General features: G+C 36.2%; 1 long non-coding RNA gene across 1 annotated transcript in view; it reads left to right on the top strand.

Moving 5' to 3' along the window:
• The first annotated feature begins 17535 nt into the window (after positions 1-17535).
• The window catches only part of LOC144372324 (uncharacterized), a 28286-nt gene continuing 21867 nt past the window's right edge, over positions 17536-23954 (top strand). The window contains exon 1 of the long non-coding RNA XR_013432338.1: positions 17536-17590. This is a non-coding gene — a long non-coding RNA (uncharacterized LOC144372324). The remainder of the gene's footprint in view (positions 17591-23954) is intronic.

The following is a 23954-nucleotide window of genomic DNA, read 5'->3' as shown; positions in this document are numbered from 1 at the left end:
TTTTTACAAGAGAAAAAAAATGTCTTTCTGCTAGAACTAGGAATCAGTGTGACATCATTGAGAACACATGGCTATAGAGGTAGACTTTATTTAAAATTCTACTTGTGCCATTTATTTGCAACATAGTTTTACATTTCTTAAAAACACTAGGCCCAGGATCCTAACTGGCTTATTGTGAGGGTTAATAAGACAGTGCCTGCTTCCAATCAGGCACTCAAATAATGTTAAATTAGAAAATGGTATTTTAAGGCTGTGTGGTTCGTTATAGATGCCTACAAATATTGGAATTATTTTCCTCTGATGTGACTTTGTGGAAAGGAATACATAATACCAGAGAACCAGATGATTCTCCAGGTTTCTGATTTTTCTGTGATACATGAGAGACACCTTTTGGATAAGTGTTACTTTAGAGTTTGTTGAATTATCTTTCTTCTTCAGATCATTCATGCAAAACTCATGTATATATAATCCATTTTTTAAAAAATCTAATGTTTCATCTTTATTTTTGGTTTATAAACCTCATCTACTTTTAATGACAAATAATTAATGTGTTCTCATTCACTCATTTAAAGCTGTTGAGAGCCTTTCAATACAGAGCACTCAACATTATAAAATCTTCACTTCAGAATGAATTTTTCACATTTGTCTTTAGAGTCCATATAATATACTGGCATAAATGTCAGTTACTACCAAAGTCTTAGGTTTTACTTCTTGGTAGTAGTTGGCTAGAAAGTGGCTCTCCGTGAACAAATACAAATTTAAAATGTTCAACTATTACTACAGTAGCTCAACTACTGAAAGCATGCATAAAGACAAGTAGAAAAGGAAATTAAAAAGCAGTTGAGGACTTAGAATATTTATTTTTCTTGTTTTTACTTATATCTTGTTAAGATATATGAGTTTTAATAGAACAAATTGATTGACAACTATAAATAATACTGTGTTAAGACAGAACTGTAAATAAATGTTAAAGTAATAGCCTCTTCCCTTAAGAGATCTCTAATTTTAATAATATTAATAAAATGAGAAAGAAAACTAATAAGCAGGTATATTTAGAAAATGCTTTCATTTTATACTTTCAGTATAATATGAATAGAGAATAAGCCAAAATATGTGTAGTTACATAGCAGTGTGGGGTGATTGTTCTAGTTAATCTCTTCCTAAACTTGGCTTTCAAGAGTCAGGAATCTTGCAGAAGCCATTAAAGATCATTTGTGGGATCTCTCTGTTTTGTAGATGAGAACACTGAGTACACAGCTAAGTCATTTCAGGGACAGGATTAACAGCATGGTCTCCTGAGCTGTTAGTCAGTCCTTACTTTGAATTTCCATATGTTACTAACTTAATCAACAACTTCTTTTATCCATCACATAGAAAGAAAAATATATCTTTAAAAAATTTTTTAAGTCTTTTCTTTAAAAAAATAAATAATGACAATAAAACTCATATTAACTGTAGGAAAAGTTGGAAAGTGCACAAAATTGGCTTTTAGAAGCTTCACATTTCCTCCTTCAGGTTTCTTTTTACCCCAACACCCCAGTGACCATTCTTCCTCTTGTTTCCTTCCAGATGCTGCAATAAACATCTGTATTCAGGTTTCTCTTTTGTATGCTGACTTCATTTCCTTCAGATATATTACAGCAGTGGCATTGCTGGATCATATGGTAGTTTCAATTTTTTTTTTTTTTTGAGGAACCACCGGGATGGCTTCCTAGTGGCTGTTCTAATTTACATTCCCACCAACAGTTTTATAAGGGTGTCATTTTTCTACATACTCATAAGCATTTGTTATTTTTTGGTTTTTTTTTTTTTTTTTTTTTTTTGAAATAGCCATTCTAACTGGGGTGAGATGGAATCTCCTTGCTGTTTTCATTTACATTTCCCTGATGGCTAACTAAAGTAAAGATTTTTTCATATGCTTACTGGCCACTTGTATTTCTTCTTTTGAAAAGTGTCTATTCAGATAATTTGCTCTTTTCTACTGGATTGCTTTTTATTAATTTCTTGAGCTATTTATATATTCTGCATATTTGTTCTGTTAGATATTTTCTGCCATTCTGTAGATTGTATCTTAACCCTGCTGTATTCTTGCTGTGTGGAAGCTTTTTAATTCTTTTGATCCATGTTGAGCCTATTTTAATATCAAGTGAGAGACAGGTGTCCAGTTTTTTACCTTCTACATGTGGATATCCAGTTTTCCCAGAATCATTTGTTGAAGAGGCGATCCTTTCTCCAATGTATATTTGTGGCACATTTTTTGAGAATCAGTTGATTGAGAATGCAGGAGCTTATTTTTGACTCTTCTATTCTGTTCCATTAGTCATTTATGTATTTTTAATGCCAATACTCTGCTGTTTTTGATACTATGGGTCTGTAGTATATTTTGAAATCAGAATCATGGTGTTTCCAGTATTGTTCTTTTTTGTTCAGGTTGTTTTGGGTATTCAGGTATTTTGTTCTTCCATATGAACTTTAAGATTGTTCTATTGCTGTAAAGAATGTCATAGGTACTTTGGTGAGGACTGCATTGAATTTATAGTTTGTTTTGGAAAATACAACCATTTTAACCGTGAACACAGACACTCTTCCCATCTTTTAGTTTTCTGCAATTTCTTTTCAGTGCTTTGTAATTTTCATTGCACAGGACTTTCCTATACTTGGTTGGGTTTATTCTTTGAGAGTTTATTCTTTTAGCAGCTACTATGAATGAGATTGCATTCCTGATTTTGCTCAGTCATTATTAGTGGATAGAAAAATTGTTGGGTTTGTATCCTACTACAAATTTTTCTGGTTTTTCTAAACTCTGCTAATCCAAAGATCAACACTAATTTCAATATTCGAGTTTCCAAGATGGAAAACTAGGAAAATGTGTTTTTAAAGACTCTAATGTTTTTAAAGACTCTAATGTGAATTCACTTTGATTTTTATAATCTTATGTACCCTTTCCTTGAGTGTACCATCAGTTTCACCTGTTGGATAAGTTAACAATACTGTGTAAGAGTGAAAAACATAGTGTTTTGGATCTGTAGACATGGGTTCGAGTCTTCTTATTATCTTGAGACAGTACATCATTTTTCTGTGCCTCAGATTTATTATTCATAAATCATGAATAATGACAGGTGCTCTCTTTTTAGTTTTAGAATGAATTCATGAGCCAGTAGCTGTAAAGATATTATTAGTACATCCCAGAATACATTGAGCATTTCAATAATGGCAGCTTTTTTTTAGTTTTATTTATTTTTTTAAATGCACGACAGTGGAATGCATTACAATTATTATTACACAGATAGAGTACAATTTTTCATATCTTTGTATATAGAGTATGTTCACACCAATTCATGGCTTTATACATGTACTTTGGTTTTTGCATTACAATTCTTATTACAGATATATACCATAATTATCTCTGTTTGTATATAAATTATGTTGACACCCAATTCGAGTTCTTCATACATGCACATTGGATAATGATGTCCAGCAATAGTAATCATTTTCCTATTGCTTTCTTCCTTCCATCTGTAACCAGGATATGAATGATTGACTACATGATTGGCTGGTTTTGAAATTTAAGCATAAAACACATGATGGTAGAACACTTTCCAAGCATGCTCAATATCCTGGTTCAATCACCAGCACCACTAACTAGATGAATAAATAAGTGTGAAACACACAAATAATTTGCAGCTTTTTGCAGTTTGTACTTTCCTAAATGATATTAGTCATGTCTTATGTCACCAGCAATTATTGAAATACTTTTATAATGAGGTATTTTGCCCAATTTCTTTCACCCTCATATTGGCAATAGTTTATGAAGAAGATGTATATGACGGGGGAGGAAACTCAGATGAGAAAGAGACAGTGAAGAAAACCAATCATAGCCAAGCTCCAACTCCAAAATTATTCAGTCCAACTAGATTATACTGCTACACATGGGCGATGTTGACAGGGTTTGTAAGTGGCCCTCTGATTCAGAATTGTGCCTCTTAAAATTTCTTTGGGAAAATAAAACTGGTCTTGAAATATATGTGTTCCCAAATTCACATCTTATTCCCTCTGGGAGTTCTTACTTCTGTTACCACCTTCACTTTCGTTCATCTTCCATGGCCACAAATTGCAGCAAGTGGTTTGCTTCAGAAGCAAGTTTCATTGAGTGCCACATAAAATACCTTTTCATAGCTCAAAAAGCTTATTCCCACAGATGTCATGGCAAAGGGACCAATTGCTCTAAGATTGCTACTTAACTGTATTTCCAAAACCCTAATAATATTGTAACATTTTAAAGCAACTTTTCTCTCTAGCTGATTTCTTTGGTATTTCCTTTTTACTTCATGTTTTGTTCAGTGAGAGCATTATTCATATTGGCACCATTTTCATATAATTAATAATGTACATTTTTAACTGACAAATTATTTTTTATAAACCATAAACAATAGCTACTGTCCTATAGAATTCCTGGACAAAATCAGTACATAACTCCTTTGAGTTATGATGTGCTGTCTCAAGATAATAAGAAGACTGGAACCCATGTCTACAGATCCAAAGAACTGTTTTTCACTCTTACACAGTATTGTTAACTTATCCAACAGGTGAAACTGGGGTGGTATACTCAAGGGAAGGGTACATAAGATTATAAAAATCAAATTCATATATCATTTAACACCTCTTATGACACTCATTATATTGCCAAAAGAAGAAATACCTTATGAAGATTCACTCAGGTGAGATAACAGTGTTTTCTTACATTCCACCATAAATCCAATCAGCCTAGGGCAAGAATACTGGGCTATGAGAGGTTGGAATGAGCTTCCAAGCCACAGGAACATCCTAGCTGACCATGCCCAAGCAACAACAGAGTCAGCAAGAATGTCTGAGGTCAGATGTATAGTTTGCCTTATAAAATTTCTAATTTGCAAGCTCATTTCTTGACTTAGCTCCTGTTTTGTTTTGTGTTTTGAACAAACACTTAAATGGAAGTCAACTTCTAGTCTGGAAGATAACAACAGAACAACAGGACTATTCCAAGGATAGGTTTCTAGGGGTTTGTAGCCTCCTTGGTGTCCTTGGATCAAATTGGAAGGAACAACTTGTGCTTACACACAGCCTTATAGCCACATATATGCATCTGTCTTATTCTAGGAATACCAGATGGTTCCCAGAGGTGTTGGATCTCAGAGACAAAGTCAATGTCCTATTTATCATCACTCAAATATAAAATAAGCTACTATATTTTATCACAGTTACTTTAACATGGACAAATGGAAGTATATTTAATTATCATGGAAGGATGTTCACTTTTTCCTTTTAAAAACATTAGTCTAACATTTTATTTGCATAGAAAATATCTGAACAGACTTGTGATTTCCAAATTTTTATTACTCAACAATGATAATTTACTCCTATTATTAAAATCTCTACGAGGAAGTGCACAGAGCAGTAATGTGGTTTTTAATCTTGTTCCCAAGAAGCAGTCAACCAAAAACTGGCACTGGAAAATCCACCACCCAGTGTTTGTTGAGAACACTCTGTGAGCCAGAAACTACACTCATAACAGCACGTTCCCCTAGCTCCTTTCATAGTGTGGTCACAATTCTGTTTAGTGTCTCTTCAGTTGCAGTACCAGGATTGAGCACATTTCTGCCAGCTAAGACTGGCAAGTCTGGAATTCAGTGAGGCAATTCACCTCCCATCTTCTAAATAAAGTAATTATTTTTTTCAGGACTATATTGCTTGTTTAGAATCCTTCATACTATTACAAAATTTTATCATCAGATCATTGTAGTTCTTCAGGAATTTTTAAATGTCATAAAGGACAGGACATAAGGTGAGATACCTAAGCATTCCTGTGGAAACTGCCTTCCCCTTTCTGCATTAGTGCTCTTTTCAGAGCCTCTGTATTTAATCAGGTAGAGATCCAGTATATAGTCTCTGCACTATATTCTCATGAAGTCATCTCATTTAGTTTCTTGAAATATACCTGTGTAATACATGTTGAAATCCCAAGTGCATTATGTATTCTACATTTTCCTTATGTCCAACTCTTGCATCTCTAAAAAAATTTAAATTTTATTTTAAAAAGTTGATTTATTTTAGTATCTTTCGCCTATCCAAGGAACATACTTAGTGCATTATTTCTGTAACTTGAATTATAATACAAATAATCTACTCTCCTGATCCCTCCTGATTCCTTAGGAGTAATTTGGCCTAATACCCCAATTGTCATCACTAGAACAGCACACTCATGCCAATGAAATATTCTGATCATTTTTATCCTTATCTATTAATGTTAGCATAGCAACTTGTGCTAATGTATTTTTGTAAATGTCTTACTTTTCATCCAACTAATTTTGCTATAGTTTTGTTGTTAACTGTGAGAAAAAATATAATGTTTCTTGTACCATTTGCTTCTAAAGGAGTTATGTACTGATTTTGTCCAGGAATTCTACAGGACAGTATTGATTGTTTTACATTTCATAGAAGATTTTGAAATTGTGCTTTCTGTTTCAAATGATTCATCATAAGTAAATCAGGATTCCCTTTGCATATTACTGAAATAAAATAAAAACTTAGCTTTACTATTAAAATAAATAGGTGTTGTGACTAGTTGATTTTTATGTTTCCCAATTATTTTCAATTAAAAGTTTTGATCAAGACTCCCTTTTGTTCCCTACCACTAAAACTGAAGGCATATTGTGGCAGAGTCATTTCTTTGACCACCTACCAGTGGGCGCATGTATAGAATATTTTAACTACTACTTGATAGTTTTTAAAATTAATTTGATATTTAATATCCGAAAGAAGTGATAGCCATGATGACATTTAAATTTTATTAGCCATCATTCGCCTTTCCTGAATATTTTCTGCTCTGCCAACTGTACTAATATGTTAGATTCATTTGAAATTGAGTAACTTTTTGGTAAGTTTGAAGAAATGAAGAAATCTACCAGTCTCCAGAGATCAAGTTATAATGGGAGTGGTTGGTTAAGCCAGTGTTAGCATTTGGTTCAGTCCATTGCCCAATCTTAAGTAGATAGTACAAGTTTGCATGTACGTCTAGTTGTATTTAATCTTTCAAAAGGTGTTGAATACAGTCATGCTTGGTGATGCAACACAATACCTAAAGGCTGGTATTAAGATATGTTTCTTATCCTCTGAAAAGCTTTTCTGACCCAGTAGGCTGTGAACATTCACAATAGCCCTAAAGGCAATCTGCCATGAGTTATTGTAAATTGATAGCTGCACCTGGATTATTTGTAGCAAAGAAAATTTGCAACATGCTCCACAGTAGTCCAGCTTGTGGAATAGAATGGGATAAGAATCATTTGATGGACAACCAAGATGATATACAAGTCTCATAATAAAATATTTCATAAAAAAAGAATTTTATTAATAACACTGATATGATCACAATAAAATCCCCTTGCTGAAGCAATCTCAAATTATGTAAATGGAATAAGATGAAAAAGAGCAAGTAAAAATTATCTGCAACTTAAAAGTGTACTTTGTGAGTGCATAATATCCTTCTGTTCAAATTTCTTCTACAAAAAGCATGGACTCAGAGCAGATGAATTATGAATTTAGAACAAAAATGGATTATTTAATTTAAATGAAACATAGAACTAATTTATTTAGAATATGAGATGTGTAGAAAAAGAAGTAGTGTTTGCCAGGTCCTCTCTCCAGCCTCACTCAAAAAAGAAAGTTGAATAATGATTCCATACTGTAACAACATCAAAATTATTATAGACCTCAACACTAGTTTAAAGGTTCAAACTTAAAATAAGTCTTTGTACTTAAAAAAAGTATATCTACTCTATTTAAATATATTTATAATTTAGAAATTATGTTACTGAAAATTTTAACAAAAATAATCATACCCTAAAATATAGTATTTTCTATTACGTCTTTTTTTATGTGAGATAATTGTATATCACGTGCAACTATATGAAATAATACAAGGTATCTTGTGTACCCTTTACCTGGCTTTCCCAAATAGTAACAAACTGCAAAACAGAATACTATCACTATTGGGATATTGATATTGATATGATTCAGTTAAGATACAGAACAGTTCTATCAGTGCAAGGATCCTGCATCTTGCTCTTTTATGGCCATATCTACTCCCTTCTAACTCTTATCTCTCCATAGTCCCTAGCAACCATTAATCATGTTCTCCATATCTATAATTTTATAATATCAAGAATATCATATAATTGAAATTAAATGATATACAAAACTTTAGGACTGTCTTTTTCCAATTACTACAACTCTATGAAAAGTCATTCAAGTTGTTACCTATATCAGAAGTCCCTTCCATATTATTGCTAAGTAGTTTTTTATGGTACAGATGTACCACAGTTTTTTAAATTACTTACACACGGGTTGTGTTCAGTTCTATCTATTGTTAATAAAGCTGTTATAAACATTAGTGTACAAATTTTATGTGCACGTCTTTATTTCTCTCAGATGAATGCCCAGGACTGCAATTATTGGATCATGTGGTAGTTATGTTTAGTTTCTTAAGAAAATTTCTGTTTTGCAGAATGGCTATACAAAAATGTTTCCATTTCTGCTTTCAAGAGTTTTATCCTTGGTTTTCCAAAGTTTGACTATAATGTATCTTGGTGTAAATTTCTTTAGGTTTTTCCTGTTTCGAATCACTCAGTGTCTTGAATTCATGAGCTTATCTCTTTTTCAAATAAGGAAATGTTTAGACACTATTTCGTAGAGCACCTTTTTTAAGCATCAGAATCTGTTTTTTATTTTTTATTCTAATTTGTTATATATGACAGCAAAAATGCATTACAATTCTTATTACACATATAGAGCACAATTTTTCATATCTCTGGTTGTATGCAAAGTATATTCATACCATTCATGTCTCCATACATGTACTTAGGGTAATGATGTCCATCTCATTCCACTGTCTTTTCTACCCTCATGGCCCTTCCCTTTCATTCCAACCCCTTTGCCCTATTTAGAATTTGTCTAATTCTCCCATGCTCCCCCTCAGAACCCCACTATGAATCAGCCTACTTATACCAGAGAAAATATTTGGCATTTGGTTTTCTGAATTTGCCTATCTTCACTTAGCATTATATTCTCCAACTCCATCCATTTACCTGCAAATGCCATCATTTTATTCTTCATAGAGCACTCTTTCAGAGCTATTCTATTTATTTCCTTTTGGAACTCAAGTTACAAATGGTAGATCTTCCATTATTATCTGCTGTCTCCTAAGTTCCCTATATGTTTTCTCTGTTGCCCAGATTAGGTCATTTCTATTGTTTTATCTTCAGATTTGCAGATTCTTTCCTCTATCTCCCCCATTTATTAGTGGAATTTTTAAATTTTGATCATTATTTTTTATTTTTTTAGAGAGAGAGAGAGAGACAGACAGAGAGAGAGAGAAAAATTTTTAATATTTATTGTTTAGTTTTCAGCAGACACAGCATCTTTATTTTATTTGTATGTGGTGCTGAGGATTGAACCCAGGGCCTTGCACATGCCAGGCAAGCGCACAACCGCTTGAGCCACATCCCCAGCTCCCATTAATTTTTCGTTCTTCCTTATACATTCTATTTATTTGCTGAGACAGTTTTTTCATTCATTTCAAGTGTCTTTATAATTACTTGTTGAAGAATTTTTATGATAGCCAATTTAAAATATTTGTCTTATAATTCTAATATCTCTGTCACCACTGTGTTAGTTTCTATTGATTATATTTTCATTCACTTTGAGATTCTTCTTATTCTCATATTGGTGGGTAATTTTTCTTTGAGACATGGAAATTTGGGGCAGAATGTTATGAGACTTTTGATCTCAATTAAACTTTCTGCCTTAGATGATTTCTCTGCTACTGCTTTGGCAGGAGAAGGAGAGATATTGACTCCTTCTTGACAAGTAGGGAGAGAAGTTGAGGCTCCTCAATTAGCCTCCATTGAGTCTCAAGGCGGGAAATTCTTTTCATTAAGGCTGAGAAACAATGATGTTCCTCCTTTACACAAACCCCTCACTGATATCACCATGGCTGGATGGGATAAGAGTACCTTGTTATTGCTTCCAGGTGGATTTCACTGATGCTACAGGGAAAGAAGATTGGTCTCATTACAGCATTGGTCTCATTATGGAATTGGTGAAAGTTGTGACTCTTTACCAAGCTCCACTGACACCACCTGGGTAGGGACAAGAAGGATGCCTCATCACTCCTGGGTGAAGCTAGAAGTCTAGATCCCCTATGGGTTTTTGCTGACCCTGGGGTGTGGAGATGAGGAGGTGACTAAATTTGGAGTATCTATTCCTACTCAGTACTGTTCATAAATAACCAAGCAGTTCTGGGTGCAAGCAGGAAATTTGATTCACTGGACGATAAGTGGAGATGGGAAGTTCATGCTGTAAATACACCTTCTCTCTGAGCAGGTCTAGGATCTGTGTTTGTACTAGAACTGGGTTATAAAGGGATGAAAAGTACATACAAGCTGTCCTCAGAGCTTTTCACAGGAAGGAAAAGAGATTTCCAGTGACCAGGTGCTGCCTCTTCCCTGATTTGGGCATGGCTGGATATGTCACAGCACTGGTGGGCATGTTTGATTTGCCATTATAATGAGCTAAAGGTCATTTGGTAATATGGCATCTGCACCAGATGGAGCCAGTCTGGACTCCCTCACCCTTCAGATATTGGGAATATATAATAAATGGATTCGAGAGCTGGGAGCATGAGGTCGTCAACACACAGCCACACATTGCTTACTACAGCAAGCAATGCAGCTAGCAGAACAACAGACTATTGGTAATTTGGGGATTCAGGCTGGTGAAAAGGGGATCTTCCTGCTCCCTAACTGGAATGAAAGTCCAAGATTCCTGTGTGAGTTCACAGAAACCACAAAATCCTGACCAAGAAGGATGTTTGAGTGCCCTACTCTTCATTGTAGCTGAGCAAAGGGACCATAATTTTGCTTGGTTTTCCAGTGGTACTGGCTAAAGAAGAGGTAAAGTTTCTTTGTTTGTTTGTTTGTTGCTTTGTTTTTTTTTTTTGTTTTTAATTTTCTATCTTTCTAGGCTGCCTCTTTCCTGATATTTTGGATAGACAGAACAGGCTTTGGTTGAAACTTAAAAAAAGCTCTGCCAAGGAATAATACCAGTGGAATATTTTGTTTTTCATTTATTGAATAATTAATTGTTTGCATAGTATTATGCCACGTGTACCTTCCATAATTTTTCTAGTTATGTTTTAAAATAAAAGCAAAATTAAAACCATTTCACTTTAATTGTAGGAGTTCAGACCTCCCAATGACCATACTATTACATTCTCTCAATAGTTACTATTCTCTGCCTCGTACCCATTACTTTCTTAAATAGCCTTACCTAAACAAATCTATATCTTCCAGCTCTTTCTGGAGCTCTTCTTAGACAATATCCTGTCCACCTCCCCTTTGCCCTCTCTGTTCCATCTCAAAGACTTACAGTCTCTTGAGATCCATCTCAAAAGTACCAACTTACAATCTACTCTGTGAAAGGATTGCTGGTTCTTGGAGAGAACAACACTCAAATTCATTAATTCATTAAAGATTGACTTAGTATTACTCAAGATACTAGCCTGAGAAGGGCCAGGAAGGAGGAAGTGCAGGGGACTAGCATCCTTTGTTGGCAGCAAGAGGAAATGAGTGAAGAAACAGGGGAGAGAAACCACCTTGTATTTGTCAACAAACTACCAACATCTCATTACTGGCACCAGTTCTGACTAGGAGTGGTGGGAAATGGGGAATGAAAAGAAGCTGAGCATCACTTCAGGAAGAATTTGTATTCTGTGAAAAATACGCTTTTTTTCAGGGAGTGCTCATTGAAAATATTATGGAGGAAAATGGCATACTTAGATTTGCAATTCAATACACACTCAGAGCTCACTGATGATGGGCCTAATCTGCTTTCCTAGGTTCAATTTCCAGTTTTCTAACATGAAGTCCACAAACTTTCATTAGAAAGTTTCATCAGAAACTTTCATTCTTTCCTGAACATAGCCCACATCTTTCCTGCTTGATGATCTTACTCTGGAAAAGCAAGTTCCAGTTTACCTCGTCTGAAAAAACACACATGACATTCTTCCAAGGGCAGTGATGGGATTAATGAACTGACTCCTGAACCCATCCAGTTTATCTTTTCTCACTTGGTAGACATACAATCTTTTCCTTCCCTCTTGATGATTTACCTAATTATGTGTGGCCCTGAATTATGTGTGGCCCTGATGCAAGATGGCAAACTCCTTAAGACTAGGACTGAATCTAAAGCAGTACTCTAGTGGGGGGGGGCATTTTTGTCCATTAAGGGACATATGGTGATACGTGGAGATATTTTTTATCATCTCTGTCTTGATCATATGGTGTTACTGGCTATACATACTAAAACACAGCAGCCTCTTCAAAGAACTGCCCAACCCAAAGTGCCAATGGTGCCAAGGTTTAGAAATCTTCGTTTATTTCATCTTTGTCACTCAGCTAACCATTAGCATTGCACATGACAGAAAGCATTCAAATTTGTTAGAAATGAAATACCTTTGTATTGGTAGAATTTATAAGTTACTGTTGGAAAGTTGAAACTAAATTAGAAATGCACATGGTGTAGGAAAAAACATAAGACAGAAGAGTTTATGAATCTTGATTAATTTGGGGAACACAAATTTCCACTTCTATTTAGAGGTGACCAATTTAAAAGCTAAAGTTCTCTTAATCAGCAAGCTTTTGTAATGAAATGCAGCGGGACTTACTTTTATATCAAAGGAGCTCCCCTGGTAGTTAAAGAATGCAACTGAATACAATTAAAAGATCACTGATAAGCAGAGTGCAGTTCCTTAGCTGTATTCAGGGAGAGAACACTTAATAATCTAGAGACTAGCGACACTTTAATGAGGAGTTTAAACTTATTGGCCCTGCATCTCAGAATTTATCAATACTTATTACCTAGATTGTCATTACAAAGTAATGAGTAAGAATCAAAAAAAATGTTTGTGATTAGGGAAAAATTACAAATAATCCAACAAGTACTTAAAACTGAAAAGAAGAAAGAACCTATTGATTAACTGGTAACACTAAGCCACATATAGTAAGAATTTAATGTGGAGAAAGGAGCAGAGTTACAGGTAGTACTCAAGGGATTCAACCAAATCCATAGCCTGTTTACCAAACCACAGCCAGATCCAAGACCCAATGACAAAGTACCCATGAGACTGTTCCACTGAATGTATTGGGCAGTGGTAGATAAAAGATTAAGAAATATTCCTGTAGTCTCTATGAAAATGCTCAAAAATCACTGGGCAGTTTTGATTAGCACAACTAAATCTTTACTAAAGCAAAATAGAAGACCCTACTTTCAACTAATATCCTGTATTCTAAAAATATTTTTGACCATAAAAATGAAGATTCTGATTATTCTATTATATAAAGGAGTAGTTCTTGCCTTTACCATGTTATTGCCAATAGCAACACATAATTTACAAAGCAACATGCAAATGTGATAAACTTTCTAATGTATTTTTCAAAAAGAAAGCTAATTCTGTTCATATAGCATCATTGGTTCTCTTCTTTAGATCACTATTTTGTGTGCTGGTTCTGACATCCCATGAGGGGTATCAGGACAGGAAGCATACATGTCCTCTCTTCCAAAATCCAAAAAAAAAGGAAAGACATGTTGTAGGCCTTTTTCTCCAGCTATTTCTCCCAAGTCCAGTCAAAGCTGCTTCCTCTTCTCTCCCAGGATGACCACCTCTATTTTATCCCACACCAGTTCCCTTCGGTAGACAGTAATAATCTTCCAAAACATGCTTTCTCTCTCAAATCCAAATTGAAGATTTTTCTAACATACTTTTAATGACCCTCTTTGGCTCCAAATATTTCTAAACACTTGCTTCAAATGTTCTTCTCACATCCTGCAGATCATCTCTGTCAGCTAATGTAAAACATCTTCATTAAGCTTATCATGACAGCTACTTTTCCCCCTGTGCTTGAACTCCCTGATTGAAGACTACAGCCTTTCCTAATGTCCTATTCTCCAACTAAATATGATGATGTGGGGTCAGTACTCAGCAGATAATACCTAGCTAAAATGTCATCATAAGTAATCATCACCTCTGAAGATATTTCTTTAAAAATTTGCCCTTGGGCTGGGGATGTGGCTCAAGCAGTAGCGCGCTCGCCTTGCATGCGTGCTGCCCGGTTTCGATCCTCAGCGCCACATACAAACAAAGATGTTGTGTCCGCCAAAAGCTAAAAAATAAATATTAAAATATTCTCTCTCTCTCTCTCTCTCTCTCTCTCTCTCTCTCTCTCTCTCTTTCTCTCTCTCTCTCTTTAAAAAAATTTCCCAAACTGAATCACTTTTCTTTAAAACTGTTTTCTTCCTTTCTTTCTTTTTACTTATTAGAAAATTATATCATTAGTTTATTTCTATTGGAGCTCAGAATTAGATTAAAGATATTCCTCATATGATAGAATATGTGTTTTAGTGTTTTAGTCAGCTTTCTCACTGCTGCAACTAAAGGTCCTGGCTAGAACTATTTTAGGGAAGAAAACTTTATTTGGGGGCTCATGGTTTCAGAGGTCTTAGTCCATAGAAGGCTAGCTCCATTCCTCAGGGCTCAGGTTGAGACAGAACAACATGATGGAAGAGTGTGACAGAGGGAGTGGCTCACATGATGGTTAGAAAGCAGAGACAGAGGTCTTCACTTGCTAGACATACCTTATAGCCATGGACCTAATGAAGCACTTCTTCCAGCCACACCCCACCTGCCTCCAGTCACCATCCAGTTAATCCCATCAAGGATTGATTTGCTGACTGGGTTAAGGCTATAACTCAATCATTTCTCCTTCAAACCTTGAATTGTCTCACATTTAAGCTTTCAGGGGCATCTCACATCCAAACCATAATATATCTGTCCCTTACCCCCAAAACCTCACACTCATCTGACAATGAAAAATATATTTAGCCCATTCCCAAGAGTCCTCATAGTATCAAAAGTTCTGAGAGTGCTTAAAGTTTAAGTACATAGTCCTTTCTGAGGCTCAAGGCAATCTCATATTGTAAGCTCTTATAAAATTAAAAGCAGTTCATAAGTGTCCAATATATAATGGTAAAGAGTAAACATTTCCATTGACAAAATTAGAGGCATAGAAAAAAGGGGATAGGACCAAAGCAAGACCAAAATCCAACTGGGTAAACAAGTCCTGTAGCTCCATATCCAGCATCTGAGGCACATGGCATCCTAATGTTCCCTCCAAAGGACTTGTGGAGCTCCTCCCCTATGGGCTTGTTTGTTACAGCCCAAGTGGCCTTTCTGTTGGCGTCTCTCTGCTTGACTTCTACAGCTTTCCTAAGACCATGTCCCAAATAACTGGCATTTCTTACTCTTCAGGGTCTCCACTGCTGCTTCAGCTTCCTCCTCACATCTTCACACCTTGACTTCCCAGGGGGTGCCTACACAAACTCTGACCCTGCTGCACTTTGCCTGGCCTCTCAGGCCTTCCTTTGAAATCTTGGTGGAAGCTTCCATGGGCCCCTAAATCCAACATCCTGCATTTCTGCAGAACTAGCACCATGTGGTTGATGCCAAGGTCTGCTGCTATCTTGAGCAGTAGCCAAACCTCCAGGAGCCCTGGATGTAGCAGCCTCTGAGTATCTGGGTGGCTGAGCATGTTGAAAAAACTTTGTAGGCCCCCTTGTGCAAGAAGCATGTCCCACTGGTCTCAAGAGAATTTTCACCTTTACTCCCTTGAGCTTGAGATAGATGTGGCCTTGCCCTCAAGCCATCTTTCTTATTTTCTTCAGGAAAAATCTTCAGGATTTCTTTAGTGGCAGTAATGTCTTTAACAATGGCAACTTCCCTAGGCCCAGTTTTACTCCTGGCTTTCAAGTCCAAGTTTTTCAAATCTTTCTGCTCTTCTCTGTGCTTCTGAATATCACAATAAACTTTACCAAAAGCTTCCAGCAATACCCATGGCACTTCCTGAATGTTATGCTTCCTATACATTTCTTCTACCAGATTAAAATCAGCTCCACAGAAAGTCTCAGGACAAGAGCAAAATTCAGACAACATCTCAATCAGTATACAACATAAATGGCCTTTAGTCCAAATTCCAATAGAGTCCTCCTTTTCTGAACCCTCTCAAGTCCTGTCTTCACTGTCCACAGTCCCATTGGCATTCTGGTCTTCTGAGCTCCTGCCAGAATTGGCCATTAAGCTCTCCTTACAACAATCTAAAGCATTTCTAGCTTGTAATGCAAAGCATCTCAAAATTCCTCCCACCAATTCCAAAATGCTCCAAAAGTTTCTGAACCACATGTTCAAGTCAGTCAGAGCAACAACCCCACTCCTTGTACCAATTTCTGTTTTAGTTAGCTTTTCTCGCTGCAATGACTAAAGAACCTGACTAGAACAATTTAGGGAAGAATAGTTTATGTAGGGGCTCATGGTTTCAGAGATCTTTGTCCATAGAAGGCTGTCTCCATTCCTTAGGGCTCTGGTGAGACAGAACATCATGGCTGAAAAGTGTGGCAGAGGGATATAGCTCGATATATGGTCAGGTAGCAGAGGGAGAGGTCTTCATTTGCCAGATACAAATATACATACCCCATAGCTATGCAACCCATGAACTACTTCCTCCTGCCACACCCCACCAGACTCCAGTTACCAGTTAATTCTATCAGAGATTAATTCGATGATTAGGTTAAGGATATAACTCAATCTTTTCTTCCCTAAACCTTCCTATATTGTCTCACATGTGAGCTTTTTTTTGGGGGAGGGGACACCAATTCAAACCATAATAATATGAAACAACTCTATTTGATGGGATAGATACCAAATGACATTGCTGCACTTCCTTAAGGCACCAATATCAGTAAGCAAGGGCTTTTCTCACAACTGGGGTCTTTTTACAACATATTTTGGAAGGGATTATAACATACATGCAATCCCAAATTCAGTGCACTGTTATGATACTCATTCCTTACAGGTGTCCATCTCATCCCTTTAACATATCATCTTCATATGTTCAATATGCCCTGGTTCCTGTTACAGGTCTAAATAAGAGTTTTTCTTGCTTACAAAAAGTATATGCAACATACCATGGAATCTCCTTAATATTTTTCTCTTAAGTATTTTTCTGGTGGTCAGGAGGAAAGATCAGTTTCAGAATCTTGGGCCCTGATCTAAAGAAAAGTAAAGCAGAAACTGACTGGCACAAATGTACATGTTAAATCAATTAATGAATGGACATATTTTTTTTTACTTGAAGCTTTAGATTGCCTGGAAATGAACAAATCTTATACATAAACACCAGTGGAAAAATAGAGCAATATATTTATTTGTAAGGCAGATAGACATCCCTGGAATCAAGAATTCACACTGCAGTCAAGATTCAGTCTGATGAACCATTTTGGAACCCTGAATGTGGTTGTTAATTGCTGGTCTTTGAACCATTCCCTTGAGTGCTGTGGTCCTGTCTGATGCTTTTGCCTGATGTCTAAAGCATGTCTGTTTTGTTTCAGCTGGCAGGGTTCATCTACGCCTGCTATGTTGTGAAATGTATAACTGAAGAGGAGGACAGCTGTAAGTACTAAAGCTCATTCTGTTTCTTTCAAGTTCAAAGCTTCTTTACTGCTTCTGACCTAATCTTCCTGGTCTTGAGATAATACCCCTCAACACACCATTAGAAAAGGGAATGAGCTTTTGCTGCCTATCAGGCTAAAATATTTTTATAAAGAAATCAGCATATTGAACAAATGGAGAATCTCTTATTTTGCAAACATAAATTTTTCTTTTCATTGAAAGGTATTTTAAAAATCTATTCTTGGGCTGGGGTTGTGACTCAGTGGTAGAGAACTTGCCTAGCATGTATGAGGCACTGGGTTTGATTCTCAGTGCAATAGATAGATAGATAGATAAATAGATAGATAGATAGATAGATAGATAGATAGATAGATAGATAGATAGATAGATAAATAGATAGATAGATAGATAGATAGATAGATAGATAGATAGATAGATAGATAGAAAGAAAGATAGGTAGATAGATAGATGATAGATAAAATAAAGTCCATCAACAACTACAAAATAATTTTTTTAAATCTACTCTTATAACAATTCTAGAGAGAGTATAGAAGGGAGAGTGGGAATGGAAGTGAATTTTAATGTGGTTAATTTGACTGTCTTCTGTTTAATAAACAACTTATTAGATATTAATAACTTGTTAGTTTCACCCAGGACTACAATTCTCAACAATCAATAATTTTCAATAGTTACTAAGATTCTTAGAAGAATTGACTTCAGATTAATTTAGAGAATTGTCTCTGGGAATTCTAATGTTCAAATATCCTTTTCATTTCTACAATTTGATACAAATGACTAGAACTTTATGTCAGAATCTCATCATTGAACCTGATTGCTTAATCCTGAGTTAAGGTAGTAGTCTGCTCACACAAACCTCATATTGGCTCCACTGTTCTCTCCTCTTCCAAACATGGTAAGTGGTAAGTAACACTAAGGATTTGAATTAGAAGGACCTGAGAAAGGTATTTCTAGGCTCTCTGGGTCCTATCATGGGTAATTGCTAATGCCGCCATATGCATTCTGAGGAAAAATCAGAGTTGGGAGTAGGAAAGGAAGGGAGGTGGGAAGATGAGAATCCACTTCTTTCTTAAATGATGATTTGAGGGGAAACATCCAAAGAGAATTTACTTCTTCTTCACTTTCCAATCATACTGAAAGGAAGAGGGAGTATGAGATGATTAACTTACGGGAGGCAATTTTCAATCATTCTCAGGTAGGATTCTTATACTGTACATAGTTTATAATATTTTGTGTGCAAAAGGAAATGATGATCCTTTCATTAAATAAGCACTTGTAAAATTATCCTTGATGTAAGAAGTGTTACCTAAAATCTTAGGAGATTTTAAGATGGGTAACAAACTCTTACCTCTAAGAACTTGTCATTTAGTGGGAAAAGCAAACCTGTGAACAAATAAATATAATAAAACTCCCGATTGGTAGGGGAAGAAATGAAAGATACCAAGATTTTTTTTTCCATAAATGAGGAACACTCTTGAACTTCATCTTGAAAGAGAGTTATATGTTGGGTAGTGATGTATAAATAAGGTTGCCCAGGAAAACAGTAGAAAAACACTTAGTACATCACAGAGAAAATAATGTGAACAAATTGTATCCTGTGCTAGATGTGGACACCAGAGAAAATTAGAAAGCAAACATGGATGGGATAATAGAAAAGCAATTATGAAAGATTAAGGAATTTGAACTTTGCTTCATATAGTACAATGGCAAATCTATCAGCATGGATAAGAGACTGGGAGGGAGAAATGTTAAGAAAAGGAAAACTTCTTAAGACATAATTAATTTGATTGATATGTGAGATGATGATGATCTGAACTAAAACAAATATTGAAGATGGAGAGGAACTACATCATGATACAAATGACACAAGCTAAGATGATGTGATTGGTAGGGTATGGTAGGGGACTATGGTACGGGAAAAGATGGAGAGTGGTAGATTCTTAGATGGGTGTCTGGTGTGAATGAATAGGTAGATGGAAATGTCACTTGCAGGAAGTTGAGTGGGGATAAGATAATTAGTTCAACTTGGGCAGGTTGTATTTGCAGTGCCTAAGAGAAGCCATTTAGTTTGCTTAAAGATTAGAAAGTAAAAGTTACATGGATTTTAAAATATATGGGCTCCACAAACTATGTTAAGTTCATTCAGATTTTACTCTTCAGTGTCTATATACTAATTCCTAAGAGAGGAAAAGTCTGCAGGTGAGTGTTCAGCTGGAAATTGAGCTTTCCCTGGACTATAATGTTTAACTACATTTCACAATGATGTGGTTCATTTCTTTGGAAAACAATTACTGACTCACCATGTTCCCCCCATACAGATAATCAGCATCTCTCCAGAATTCCTGAACAGCACCTCTCAAAGGGGATCCCAGAAATTCCAGTTGCACAAGATATATTCCCCCACCAAAAAAAAAAAAATTCCAAAGCCAAGAAAGATCAACACTAAAAATTTAGAAGGTTCTTTTATTTCATTTATTTATATACATTTGTGAGAGTAGTGCATTAAAGATATCTTCCAGGGGCTGGGGTTATGGCTCAGCGGTAAAATGCTCACCTAGCATGTGTGAGGCACTGGGTTCAATCCTCAGTACCACATAAAAATAAATAAATAAAATAAAGGTATGTGTTCAACTACAACATATATATATTTTTTTAAAAGAGAGAGAGAGAGAGAGAGAGAGAAGAAGTCTTCCAGTTGGGCCTGGTAGAACATACCTGTAATCCCAGAGACTCTGGAGGCTGAAGCAGGAGGATCATAAGTTCAAAGCCAGCCTCAGCAATTTAGCAAGGTCGGTCCTAAGTAACTTGTGAGACCTTGTCTCAAAATAAAAAAATAAAAAGGGTTGGAATGTTGCTCATTGGTTAAGCAACCCTGGGTTCAATCCCTAGTACTAAAAAAAAAAAAAGTTAAACTATTTTCTAATTCAGTTTTGTTTTTACTGTTCGTTATTACTTTAGGTGAGGCAGAGGAGTAAGGATAGACACAGATAAAAGAGAGAAACCAGAAGGAGTTTCATAGTTTTATTATACCTACAGTTACCTGGAGAGAACACAGATAGGGCCACCCAGGGGAAGCAGCAAGGTCAGCCCCGACTCAGAGAGTGAGAGTAGAACTTTTATCTTGGTTCCTGCACGAAGGGATGGGCACAGCATGGTAGGCAGATGAAGGATCCACCAACTGTTTTTGAAAGTGGTGGCCCTGTGAAACTCATGTTCCCTGTGACTATTAAAGCATAGAGTTTAGAGCTGTCTAAAGTCTCCAGATGATTTAGAGCAAGCCAGGGATACTTGGAAATAGTTATCTTTTGGTAGATGTTACAGCTTCAATTTACAGAAATTAAAAGCCTGGTGAATACAAGTCTCCCCCGTATTTAAACATAGAGCTCTTTCATTAAAAATCTTAATATTCCACAAAATTAGAATTCCTGGGAATGCATCTTAGAGGATTTCTCCCTAAGTCAAATTTTAGCCAAAACCATGTAAATCCAGGGAGATAAGACACCATCAATATACTTTGTAATATCAATTTTATTGCTCAAGTACCTAAGAAACTTTGCAAAAATTTCCAAAAAAGTAATCTGTATGTCTTTTTACATATTTTGGCAACAATTGCTTATCTCTCTTTACTAATCAACAACAACAACAACAACAACAAAAAAAAAACTTCACATAGACAAGTTTCCCAATGTTAGTCTTACTGATTTGCAGGCAAGATATGAAGTCATTTTGTTGTTTATTTGTTTGGGTTTTTTTTTAATTTTTATATCCAAGTAGACTAACACACATTTTCAATGTTCATTGGACTAGTGAACAACCTGGAAGAGATGCTCAATTAGGGCTTTTCTATGTCCTCTAACTTTTGATGACTAATAGTATGTTAATTTACTTGTAGTCATTCATAAAGGGACAGACAATCAGGAGTATTTGTTGAGTACCCTGCTTTAGGTTATATTTACCATATATTGTTCTGGTCAAGTTCTCTATTCTGGGTTCACCTCCAGACATTGCCTAGACATCTGACTTCTGATGCTCTAAAAAAATTTGAAATTTCTTTCTAACTTTTGGTAGTTACACTACCTTGACCCATAAAATTCTTAGTGAAAGTAAAAATAAAATAGTGCTCTCAGAAAGCAACTCCTGCAGTATGAGAGATGTTTCATATATGTGTAAATGCTCAGGGACCTTATTCTCTGTGTCTACTCTTATCTGCTGGGCTTTTGCAATAAGGCATCCTGATAGGAGTGTACTGGCAAGAGTAGGTGCCAGCTACCTGCTCTCTAAAGGAGTTAAGTTTCCCTTCCTAAGCACCTCATGAGGAGCAGAGCGTAGCTTGGGTTGTGTGCCTTGTGCTGAGAGTGGGCTGCAGAGATAAGGGCCAGTTATGACAGGTGTATAAATAATAGCCTTGAAGCCAGTCTGAGGCTAACCTGCTTTGTCCTTAGTTCTGATATCCAGGCTCACAGCAGCAAATGCACCCAGGAAGCCTCAGAGAAAGAGAAAACTTCAAGGAGCCATGGAGCAAAGATTCAAGTTTAGACTTGAAATAGCAATAAATCACTGTTGAAATTGGAGAGAGAGTTAGACCACAGACACACAGATGCCTGAGAATACTTTCTTCTCCTTTTAAACAGTGTCTCATTTAATTTCCTAGATCCCAGTTTAATTTCTGTTTATGTAGATACCATCTTAGTCCACATCAGCTACTATAATAAAACACCATGAACAAGATGGCTAATAAACAAAAGAAACTTTTTGCTCACAGTTCTGGAGACTGAAGTCCAAGATCAAGGTGCCTGCACATTTGGTGGGGTCTGGTGAGGTCTTGTTTTCTGGATCACAGATCATACTTCCTTGCCATGTCCTCACATTTTGGAAGGGGAGCTCTCCGGGGCCTCTTTTCTGAGGACACTAAACCTATTCATGAACCCTTATGATTTAATCACCTCCCAAAGCACCATCATGTTGCTGATTAGGTTTCAACATATGAATCTTAGGGAAATGCAAACATTTAGTAGACACTTTAAGGTAATTTCTTTTTCCCATGAAAAGGACTGGACCTTGACATTTTCATCTTTGACCCTTGAGTTATCTAAACTAGAGCTGTAGCCTGGCAAGCTAGTTGAGTGTGCAAAATCACGGAACACCACTGCCATCTGCTGTGCCTGCCAGAATACCACACCCACCCTCAAAGCACAGATTCCAAATAGAAAGATAGGGATATCACCTCCACCACTGCCTGGCTAGTGATCAGTAGAGCTGCCATAACTGCACACTCTAGTCTGAGGAATTTGAACAACAGCAACTCAGTTTTAGCCTTGTGAAATTATGTAATTTTAATCACCTCTCCAAAATTGTTTCAATCTTTAAATACAGTCATACCAGGAACTAGGTCTCCAATTTATGAATTGAGGCAGGGGATACATATTGCAGTTCATAAAACCACATCCAAGCACATAGCCTACCCCCCCACACACACATACCATGTGCTTCCTGGACATTTGAAAATATCTGTAGAGCTAGCCTCCCCTTGCTGATGTATCAAATGCCAATGGGTCAGGGCTTCAGAACTGTAATGCTGTCTCAGTGCCTGCATGCCCACTGCCCACTGAGAATAGTTACTTACAGGATCCCCCAGCTAACACCTCCTGCTATGGGATGTTCTGCCTTCAGATGAGTAGTTACCAGAAAGAGACCCCTGCTCTGGCAGGGGTGCTGTAACCAGTGAATCTTATTTGAGCAGGGCAACCCTGCAACACACTTTTATAAATTTGTTTATGACAAGACAGCAATCGATCTTGGGAGGAAAAGCTTACTCCAGGACACCAGGCAGCCATGCTCTACTGTGTTTGTGGCAGAGATCTTCACTGCACCAATCTGTCACTAGGCGTGATGAGTTTTCTTTGTAGCTCCCAGTCTTTTCTATTCCTCTCTACTTATTCTCTTTTATTACAGTATTTGAAAAAAAGAAATTTTCAGAGATTCCTGGTCTGGTATGTTTTTTAATCATATATGTAATTCTTCTGTCTCACTTCATCCCCAGCTCTTCTGTGCACCAGTGGGATATCCACTTCAGTGACAGAATTGAGAATTTGTCTTTATGCTTTGTTAGCATTGTTAACAATTAAAAAAAATCCATACAGCAATGGAAAATGTCCCTAATTCATGAAAGGAAAAAAATTCATTGTCATATTATTTCTCGACTTTTGTTATGTTTCCTTAGCAAATTTTTTCTTAATAGTTAAACTCAAGATTGGTCCTCTTGCAAATGAATTCAGTTTTCTAAGTACAGTCTGTCTTCCATACCCATGGTTGCAACCAACCAGAGATCAGAAATATTTGGCAAAAT

This window comes from Ictidomys tridecemlineatus (genome assembly GCF_052094955.1).
Source record: "Ictidomys tridecemlineatus isolate mIctTri1 chromosome 12 unlocalized genomic scaffold, mIctTri1.hap1 SUPER_12_unloc_4, whole genome shotgun sequence".
NCBI classification, from domain to species: Eukaryota; Metazoa; Chordata; class Mammalia; order Rodentia; family Sciuridae; genus Ictidomys; species Ictidomys tridecemlineatus.
Note: the sequence above shows the minus strand (reverse complement) of the source record. Positions and strands in the feature narration are given on the sequence as shown.